The sequence below is a fragment of the Loxodonta africana genome, chromosome 7, assembly GCF_030014295.1.
Source record: "Loxodonta africana isolate mLoxAfr1 chromosome 7, mLoxAfr1.hap2, whole genome shotgun sequence".
Lineage (NCBI taxonomy): Eukaryota > Metazoa > Chordata > Mammalia > Proboscidea > Elephantidae > Loxodonta > Loxodonta africana.
In genome coordinates, this window is record NC_087348.1 from 79,455,696 (window position 1) to 79,466,832 (window position 11,137).

The following is an 11,137-nucleotide window of genomic DNA, read 5'->3' on the forward strand; positions in this document are numbered from 1 at the left end:
ATGAGACCTTGCCATGGGAACAGAAATTGATAATATAGGATAATTTTCATGGTACATAGGAAATTTACATAGGTACTACTCAAATAAACTTGGATTTTTGTTTCTGCAATGTTTCAGTTGATTATGGAGATATCCATATCTTGGCTGTTGTTTGAAAAATTTCTATTGCATTTTTTTGGGTTCTGGAGTTACCCGAGAGTTTATCCAGAGACTTGTCTAGCCATAATCGCAGGAGATTAATTAGAATGTAATGGCTTATGAATTAAAGAACAGATGTTACTCCCATCTTTTCAAATGCCTCTTAATTTCCTGAATGGCTTAATCACAGATGCTTATTAGCTCTCTTGATTCAGCCTGATACAGCTCAACCTGGTTTTGTGCCGTGAATGGGTCTCTTGTGGAGATACAGAACTAACTCCAGAGTTTTGACTCTTATAGGTGAGTGAGCGACACATGCCATCCACTGCCTCCTCTAGTCTTGCCAGATCTTGTTACTATTTTTAGCCAAGGCCACTTCTTAGAGGATGATTTGCCTATAGTTCTTTCCTTCTTTCTAATGAATATTTCTATTTTAAGAAGAATCATTTTTTAGTGTGTGTTAAGTGAAAGAGTGTGTCCTTTCCCTCATATGCGCAATAGATTATCCAAATTCTGACTTCATCATCAGATTTCAGGCACCATCTGCACCCCTACCCTCTCCTGCCTATCTTGGGTATGCACTTAAATTGTCTTTTTCATCCTACTTTCGATCCTGTTGTGTCAGTCCTCTTATCCTGTGTTGGGGCCAGCATACCTTCCTATAGCATTCAGGCATCCAAATTAGTAGGTTTGCTGAACAAGCATGAGTGTTTTACTGCTTTGAAGTTCCCTTCCTGATCATGCCCTGAATATGGTGGGGTTTATGTATCGGTCAATATTTCCTGGGACTAATTTACACTGATAACTAGGTCTCTTTTTGGATAGTAATTGAGAGCTTCACGTATACATTACTTTATAAGCATTATTCAAGAATGTCTCCTAAAATAGCTGGTCAGTGATAAAGCTAACCATTTTCGTGGTCTTATAAAATAATTTATTATTTTTATATTATTGCCTTTCTTCAAAATAGTAGTTTTGATCCCCTATCTCTTCTCTGTTTCATAACTTCAAAGACTTATCCTAACCAAAATACAAGACTTCTCAAATATTCTCCTATTCACCCAATATTCCAGTCAGCTGTGGCTCATTATTTTCAGATTATGACTTTGATATTTTTTCAGAAAGTCTCCTCTTCCATGTAGAAATGCTGAAGTATCCTCTTTTACTTGGAAAACTTAAAATCAGTGTCTTAATTTGACAAACATACCCATATTATAAGTCTCAGTTTAAAATCCATCTACTCCACAATGCCTTCCTTTATTCTTCTCAATGGAATTAGTCTGATCATCTTGAGCCCTGTGTATATCTCCCACTAGTATTAGACTATAAACTATTCTGAGTCTGGGAAAGTGTTTCATTCATCTTTTCAACTTTATGCTTTTTTATTGCTGATAACACAATGCTTGACATATTTTAATTATTTCTTTAGAATAAAGTTGAATAATTCCTATGTCCATGCTTTGCTTCTTATTTCCATTGAAATCTTCTTAGGGCAAGAATCAGGTTGTTAATATAATATATTCTCCAAAGTACCTAACAAAGAGCCTTATATGACTCACAGTTCAATACAATTTTATATGACATAAAGCATCAGATTGTTGATCTTGGAATGAGACTGACTTTTAATTAAATCTCAGATACACCAATTTAACCACTGATAAACTGTTTGAGTTTTGTTTCATCAATTTGAGCCCTAGTTTTCTAACTTAAAAGGAATGATTATTACTGACAGGTTTTTTGACTTTTGGTTCATCAGTTTCAGCCCTAGTTTCCTAATTTAAAAAGAATGGTTATTGTTGATAAGCTGTTTGACTTTCGATTTTTCAATTTGAGCCCTAGTTTTCTAACTTAAAAAGAATAACTGCCCACTATGTGATTATTATGAGGTGTAGATGACTTAATTTAGGAGAAGCTTTTCAACCCAAGTCTGAAACATGATAATAACTGATAATAGGAACTCATTTTATTATTTTACCTGTGTATACTGCTTCCTCTAATGTCTGTAAGGAAGGGTGCTCTTTCTTATTTTATATACTTTAGAGAGGTAATGACACTGTCATATATGTACTCTTCAGTTCCCTGTGGAATTTCTAGATTATTGTGCACTGTTTTATAAAATCCTTTCCATTTTCCAAGCTCAAGGTGATATGCTGTGGCAGCCTCAGTCCTTGTCCTCAGTCATCTCTTAAATTCTTGGTCCTGCTGCCTCCTTTCAGATGTTGGCACTTGGCTCACAGTCTGGCTGGACTGGTTCAGGTAGATGTACTGCTCTTCACAATGAAACAGTGTTATATCATTCCTGCACATAGACCAGAAAGAAAAGATCTCAAATCAGCCATTGAGGAATAGGTGCTCATAGATTGGCTACATATGTGTACAATTTATCATTCCAGTATTACTATTCCTTTTTTTTTATTAGAAAGTTTCAAATTCTCTACAATTTACCTCTTAAAACACACTGTCGTGGATTGAATTGTGTTCCCCCAAAACATGTGTTAACTTGGCTGGACCATGATTCCCAGTATTGTGTGGTTGTCCTCCATTTTGTGATCTGATATGTATTGTAAATCCTAATCTCTATATGTTAATGAGGCAGGATCAGTGTTGGATATATCTTGATTCACAGCCTTACAAGAGGGTGTGTTTTCAAGTCACACCCTTACTCAAGCCACAGCCTTACTCAAATCACAGCCTTGCTTGAGTCATCTTTTATCTTAGATAAAAGGAGAGAGATGTGAGCAGAGAAGAGAGGAACCTCATTACCACTGTTATGGATTGAATTGTGTCCCCCCAAAATATCTATCAACTTAGCTGGGCCATGAGTCCCAGTATTATCTATCATTTTATGTGATTTCCCTATGTGTTGTAAATCCTATCACTATGATATAATAAGATGGATTAGTGGCAGTTATATTGATGAGATCTACAGGATTAAATAGTGTCTTAAACCAATCTCCTTTGAGATATAAAAGAGAGAAGTGAGCAGAGAGACATGGGGACTTCATACCACCAAGAAAGCAGTACCTGGAGCAGAGCTTATCCTTTGGACCTGAAGTTCTTGCACTGAGATGTTCCCAGACCAAGAGAAGATAGATGACAATGACCTTCCTCCAGAGCCGACAGAGAGAGAAAGCCTTCCCTTGGAGTTGATGCCCTGAATTCAGATTTATAGCCTGCTGGACTGTGGGACAAAAAAACTTCTTTTTGTTAAAGCCATCTGCCTGTGGTATTTCTGTTATAGCAGCACTAGATGACTGAGACAACCATTGAGAAAGAAGACCCAGGAGTGGAGCATGTCCTTTGGACTGGGATCTCTGCTCTGAGAACATCTTAGACCCAGAGGAAGATTGAGATAGGGAGCATTCACCAGAGTTTACAGAGAGAGAAAGTCTTCCCCTAAAGCCAGCACCCTGAATTCAGACTTCTAGCTTCTTACACTATGAGAAGATAAATTTCTGTTTGTTGAAGCCACTGATTTGTGGTATTCCTGTTATAACAGCACTAACTAAAACATGTAAAATGGTAGATTTTCCATATTGATTGTTATATTTCTGATTTCTGGGCACCTAGAATTTCATATTTATGGGATGTGTAAAGTCATAAAATCTAGAATGCTCTTTTAATTTCCTTTAAAGAATATTTGCTTATTGTACTGGTTTGACCTTCCAGTACTATGTTGAAAAGAAGTTATAGTTGACATGCTTGTGTTAAATTTAGGAGCAAAATTTTCGATACTTAATAATTTATTACAGCATTTGCTATAGGCCTTTTGGGAATATGCTTTATCAGATCAAGGGAATTCTCCTCTATTGTATTTTGCTGTTTTTAGGTGAGTGTTTACATTTGTCAAACGCTTTTTTTTTGCTGCTCTTGAGATAATCACGTGCCTTCGCTTGTTATTCTGTAAATGTGGCAAATCTCATTAATCAGTTTTCAAATATTGTTACAGATGTTCATGATAAATGATCATTTTCACATATCACTGGATTTGAATGAGTATTTTAAGAGCTTTTGTACGTGTATTCATGAGGGAGATTGGTCTGTTATTTTTCTTTATGTCATAATATGTCTTTCCCATCTTTTTACTTTTAATCTATTTGTATTTTCATATTTGAAGTTGGTTTCTTGTGGGCAGCATATAATTAGGTCTTACTTTTTGATTTATACTTGGAATTTCTGCATTTTAATTGAGTTGTTTGCATTTAATGTTATCATTGATATGCTGGTCATTATCCTAAAAATTAAAACTTGTCTTCTTGATTTATTACAGTCCAATTACCATTATATACTTTGAATGAGTATTTGGGATTCTGTACAATTGCTTTACGTGACATATTTTTCCCCCATGAAGATATTTCTAAAACAATAAAATTAATGCTAAGATAAATCATAATGTACTCATTTTAGGAACAATTTTTTAAAGAATGCAGCTAATATGAAAAATAAAGCCAGCTTTATTAGTTTAATGACATTTGTCTTCTTAAATTGTCTCTTAGGTACATCTTCCATGTCCTTAAGTGATTTTATTTTCCATAACAAATAATGATTTGTGGTTCGTATAACTCTGAGACCTCAAGAGACAGCACTCCTGTTTCACTTCATTTAAATCCAAATGCAGAAATCTTTGTTTTTACACTGGAAGTGTGTGTATTTGCAGGGAGACAGGACCCCAAGGGAGAAGGGAGAAGGATTCTTAAAACAACTCTTCACCTTTCCAGCCACAGGAGAGGAACTATTATGGAGATATCATGTTCATAAAGTCTTCTGGGTGTCAGCCACAAACAGAGGGCAGTGAGCGTTTGAAGAGCCACACACTGGTTGAAAGCAGCTGGCTGGTCAAGGCTGCTGTTTGGAACAGATTTTCTCTGTAGGTATGTTTGGGAACAGAACACTGGAAAACCAAACGTAAGTGACAGTTTGAGTTTAGGCTTTGACTTCATTCATTGTTTATTTCAGGTAATGTCATTGCATCCTACAGAGGTTGAAGTGTGAGGACCCTGAAGATCACTGATGTCAGAAGAACATACATGTCAGCTGAGCTCCCAGGACGCTAGCTTAGATCTGTCTCTGGCAGGGAGGTTGACTGAAGAGGAGATTTTGTCTTTGAATATTAGAAGCATGCTATAAGAGCCAGACTTTCTAAGAAGAGAAAAATAATGGAGGCCTTGTCCTCGACCTTACAAAGGAGTTTTGATCATCTGAGGAGACATGACTGGTAAAGAACTAACGCTCTGACCAGAGAGATACAAGTGTAAAAAGGAACTTATAGATTTCCTAGAGGGTTCATGGGAGGAAGATGACTTTCAAACTGGGAGGCTGGAGGTTGGGCAGAATTATGTTTAAATAACTGAAGATAATTGTAGAACCAGCCAATTTGACATCTGAAGCTGAGCAGAACTGTCTGTAACTTTGGCTGGCTGAGTTGGGGCAGCAGTCTTGGATTAGGGTTAGTCTAAATTAGTGGTTAGGTCAATATCACAACAGAGGGTAGGTCCATCATTTGCAGCATCAGCATTACCTGGAAATTTGTTATAAACGTAAATTCTCGAGCCCCACCCTAGACCTATAAAATTGAGAACTCTGGGGGTTGAACCCAACAATCTGCATTTTAACAAGATCCACAGGTGATTCTGATGCATATTATGTTTGAGAACCACTGGATTAAATAAAAGACAAGACTGATGAGATGCCCACACTATACATTTGAAAAAAAAACAAAAACAAAAACTAAACTTGATTGGGAGTTTTTTTCCCCCTGTGGCCTAGTTGCTAGAAGTGCCCCAACAACAAGCCCAAATATCCATGTGTAAGAGATATTTCTTGTCTTTTTGAGGGAAGCACAGCAGAATCTGGAAACTTCTTTACCAGCAGGTATCTTGATGGCTAAGAAGATACTCAAAGAGAACTGAAGCTCCTCATATCTTAGGGCATGGTTATGTTTTCCTTGAGTTCTTCCTTTGTCCTGGAAAACTCATTCCCTCATCTGTTCTCCTTTTACCAGGAAATGAAGAGTATTTAGTTAGCAGTTACTTACCAAATACACACACACACACACACACACCCTCAAAAGATCCTGCATGGGGATTTTTATACTTATTTTTTCTCCCCACTAATTTGTTTTGTACACATTTTTTCAAAACCTAATTGCTACTTGTTTTCCTCTATGTTTTTTTTCAGGCTTTGGCTTAGTGTTGAGCAAGAGCACCAATGATTTAAGGTAAAACAAGGCATGGAGATGCTAAATAACAAAAGAGTCAAAAGCATTACGATGCTTTTAATAATCTATCAGTCTTACCTATCTGAACTGTGCTTATTGAGTGTTTATTATGTTGTGAGGTCCCTGGTGTTTTTCTCTGTTCTGTAATAAAAAAAGACAAGTCTCCGTCATTGGTTAGAGGGAGCACAGTCTTTATGAAAGAAAAGTAGGAAACACCAATGAGTATAGAGAAGTTTTATTAACACTTTATTATCAGTATACTTAGGATATTTAAGAAGCAATGGAAGGAAAGGTATCTATCTATGTATGAAAATAAAATAATTGGAGAAAACATTTACAAGAGAAAATGTTCACTTGGGACAAATAGAATGTGACAAGTAGAAGTTAGAAATTTGAGAGCAAGAGGGGTTTCTATGAGAAGACTAGGACACATATAAAAATGCAGAGGTGAGACAAAGCAAAGCATGTTCTAGAGGTGTAGCTGGGTTTGTCTGTGTGTGTGTGAAGGAATTTTGGAATCTGTCTGGAGTTGGGTCATACTCATATTACGGGAGTTATTTTTAATCCATAAAGTTGTGAATGTAAAGGAAATGTTAACAGGGAAGTGATATGCCTCAATTTAAACATTACATTATTATATCTATACAATGGTGGAGAAGCTTGAAAGCCTAGAATGGAGGCAGATCTGTTAGAAGGCCATTAATGACACAGTCAAATCCTGAATTAATGTCTGTTTTCTTTCAGCCAATTCCAGGTCCATCTACAAATCATGGTATTGTTTCCCAACAACACAGTGGCCCAGGTGACAGAATTCCTAATGATCTGCTTTCCAGGGATGCAGAACACACAGTACTGGCTGTCTATACCTCTAGCTCCTCTCCTGGTTTTGGCCCTTGGGGCCAACTTTGTGTTATTACTTGCCATCCGACAGGAGGCCTGTCTGCATCAGCCCATGTACTACCTGCTTGCCATCCTCTCCACGCTGGTTGTCATCCTCTGCCTCACAGTCATTCCCAAGGTCAGGCAGCCCCTGAACTCTCTTTCAGGCACTCACTCATATTTCTCTAAACAGCACTTGGTTTGAGATTGTAAATCATCACCCCGCTTCAAAGGAAAATCTTTGGTGAATCAACCATACCATCACACCAGGTTCATCACAGCTCCCAGATATGCCCCTCTCATTCTTACTGCCCATTCCTTTCTAAGGATTCATTCATCCTTACTTGCCAGGCCCTCACTTAGTGTATGAGTCAATGATATTGTCAAAGTCCAGCCCTCTTCTTACTTCTAGGGAGATTCTCCTTCCTCCTGGATGACCTATACCCCTACAACCAAGGACTCTAGGATTGCCTTTCTCTAATGCAACTGGATATGTGTTTATGTCATACGTGAGATAGGAAACATAATTTGAAGATATTTCTTATGTGTATGGAGGAGTTGGCGAGTGTCCACATAAATATTGGTCTTACTGACTTTGATGTTCCTCAGCTACATTTTATGGGTAGATGTTTCTAGCTATAATTTGAATAAGAACTCTGGAGCTCAGGAAAGGGCAGAACTAGAAATAAATAAATAAAATTAACAAAGGGTGTGGTCTACAGAGGAAAGGAGGGGACAAGGGCATGAGTCAGGCCCTGGAGATGAGGATGCACATAGAATGTATTTGCAATGAGGATGCTGTCCTGGAAGGGATTATGGAGTTGGGGTTTGGAGAGATGAATGTTTGAAGCCATTTGAGGGTTTCCCCAAGGATTAGGTCCTCTAGGGTGAGAACAGATGTACAGGGTTTTTGAGAACAATGATTCTGGCAGGTCCTGCTTACCTTCTGGTTCAACGTGAAGTCCATCAGCTTTGCGGGCTGCTTCCTGCAGATGTTCATCATGAATACCTTCCTTCCCATGGAGTCCTCCACCTTCCTGGTCATGGCCTATGACCGCTATGTGGCCATTTGCCACCCACTTCGCTACCCATCCATCATCACCGAACAATTTGTCGTTAATGCACCCATCTTTACTGTCTTCTGCAATCTGTTGGTCACACTGCCCACCCCAGTTCTGGCTGCCAGGCTTACCTACTGTGCCAGCAATGTGGTGGAGAACTGTATCTGTGCTACCATTTCTGTAGCAAGGCTCTCTTGTGAGGATATTCGCCTAAGTAAGCCCTATCAATCTGTGAGTGTCTGGTGCCTATTAGGGTCTGATCTGGTGCTCATTTTGCTATCCTACTGCTTCCTCCTGAGGGCTGTGATGCATCTGAACTCAGGGGGTGCAGCCAGCAAAGCCTTGAGTACTTGTGGTTCTCATCTCATCTTTATACTTTTCTTCTACACATTGCTTCTCGTCTTCATCTTCACAAACAAAGCAGGAAAGGAAGTGCCCTCAGAAGTGCCCATTCTTCTCAATGTCCTGCACCACCTCATCCCACCAGCTCTCAACCCCATAGTTTACGGGGTATGAACCCAGGAAAACAAGCAGGGGACTATCAAGCTACTCAAGTGCCAGCACTGAGCCTGTGAGTCAGAGCCAGGGAGTACAGAAGTTTGAGATGTTATAGTGACTGTTTCATCTGAACTCCACAAGTAACACATCTGTGCTAGGACCTTCATCTTGAAATCATACCTTCCTCAGCTGTTATCAGAATATTTACTGTCACTACCACCTCTACAAGTTCTTGTTGAACCATTTATGTATCCATTATCTTCTTCATATGGCCCTCTTGTCCTTACTGATTTACCAATTACTCATTAATTAAAGAAGTATTCAACATCTTCCATGTAATTTTCAGTCTTTGTATTCTGAATGCCTCTTATTCTTAGTTCATACAGCAGGGATATGGCAGAGTGGTAAGGGTAGGGTCAGGGAAACCAGAGAGGATTTTATTTCAATAATCCTGGCGAGAAATGAAAATGGCTTGGACTGAGGTGGTGAGTGAGAATTAAAGTGTAGGTTACAATATTGGCAGAGGCTCCATATTTAGGGGATAAAAGGTGGAGAGAAGTAAAGGACAAGACCAAGGATTTTAGCCAGAGCAATCGGAAAAAATACATTTGTTATTAAAGGAGGAGGTAGTTTGGTATGGAATATTAAAAGTTCAGCTTTGGGCACTTAATTCCATTTCCATAGAAAACTCTTTTCCCCAACCGTACTTTTTAAATTACTAATAAATACCCAAATGAAGGAGTAAAAGTAAGCAATTGGACATATGGTACTTGTCAGGGGCGAGATTCAAACTAAAGACAGAAATTTGAGTCATAAGGATGTAGATGGTATTTAAAACTTTCAGTCTTAATCTAAATGACAGTATTGCTCATTGGTAAAATTTCATGTGTTGGCTTTAGCAAATACGTGAAAAATTGTGTCATTTTTTATAAGAACATAACTTTCATTAACATAATTCAGCAGAGCAATGGAATTCCTATACTCAAAATGGAAGATGGAAATTTAATGCAAGGTTTAAGGACATTCATAGCAAGACGTGATCAAATACTTAATCGATGGAAAGAAAGATGAAACCATTCACTAACAGAGTTGAATATCTAACCCCCCCACTCCGCAGTTCCTGGAATCCCTAGTAAAGTGTCCGGGGATAGTTTGTTTCCCCCTACATCTGGAGTTTATGGCTCTACCCCCAGTCAGATTCAATCATCTTCTACCATTTGACTCAGCTCTGCCTCCAGGAGCGCCCAATTTAGGACTGATGGAGGATGAATTCCTGTAACCAATCAGCATTTGAGACAGATGCTTTAGTATTGAGCCACCATTTCTATTAAACCTACCTGATATGTAATACCCCTATGTGGTAGCACTTGCTTTGTAGAACTATTATGACAATAGAGACCTGGCCTTTAAACTCCACTCTTTTCTCTTGTGTATCTCTGGTTTGTAGGATTGGGCCTTTACTTTGGTTCTGACCAGAGTTTCCATTTCAATATTCTGCACTGACTGCCATACTTCTGGTAGGCCTGCTCCCTGACAGTCACCTTTTCATAGCCAGGCCTCCGTTGTCTTGAAATCAGAGGTCCTTCTACCTGCAGTGACATCTCCTGAGTGGCTACCACCCTGGATTTCTGCCTCCGCCACCCCATGTCCGTATCCCACCCCCCTGCTGGCACACCCACTACTTCTTGGACTTGTGCCTGTTCTAGGCTTAGTCCACTGTGCTTACTGTTCCATATGAGTGGAACAGCCTCATGCTGTGTGTTCAAATTATTGACTTCTCAACACTCATAACCTCAGTTTAAAAACCACTTCCATAGAGAGTACCAAACCAAAAAACCAAACCTGTTTCCACAGGGTCAATTTTGACTCATAACAACCCTATAGAACAGAATAAAACTGCCCCTTAGGGTTTCCAAGACTGTAAATCTTTACAGAAGCAGACTGCCATAACTTTCTCCCAAGAAGTGGGTCAATACAAACACCCAACCTTTTGAATAGCAGCTGAGCGTTTAACCACTGCGCCACCAGGGTTCCTTCCATAGTCAGTAGCGCCTCCTTAATAATCACATCCAAAGTGGCCTCCTCTCCCACTTCAGGTGACAGTAATACATTACACTGTCTTTTATTCTTTATAGCATTTATAGCTTTTGGAAATGATTTATTTATTAATTTTACTATTTAATATCTTGAATTTTCCTCCAGAATATACACGGACCTTTGCTTTTTTGCTATCCTTAGCATCTAGACGGCCATGGTTGAGTTAGCATATAGAATGTCTGGAGTGTATTTAGTGTTGAACACATATGAGATGAAGTTTCCAAAATTTGGCCTGTAGGGGCACTGG

General features: G+C 38.8%; 1 pseudogene; it reads left to right on the forward strand.

The window, feature by feature from the left end:
- Window positions 1-6,474: 6,474 nt before the first annotated feature.
- On the forward strand, window positions 6,475-8,862 carry LOC100658266 (olfactory receptor 56A4-like; annotated as a pseudogene).
- Window positions 8,863-11,137: the final 2,275 nt, after the last annotated feature.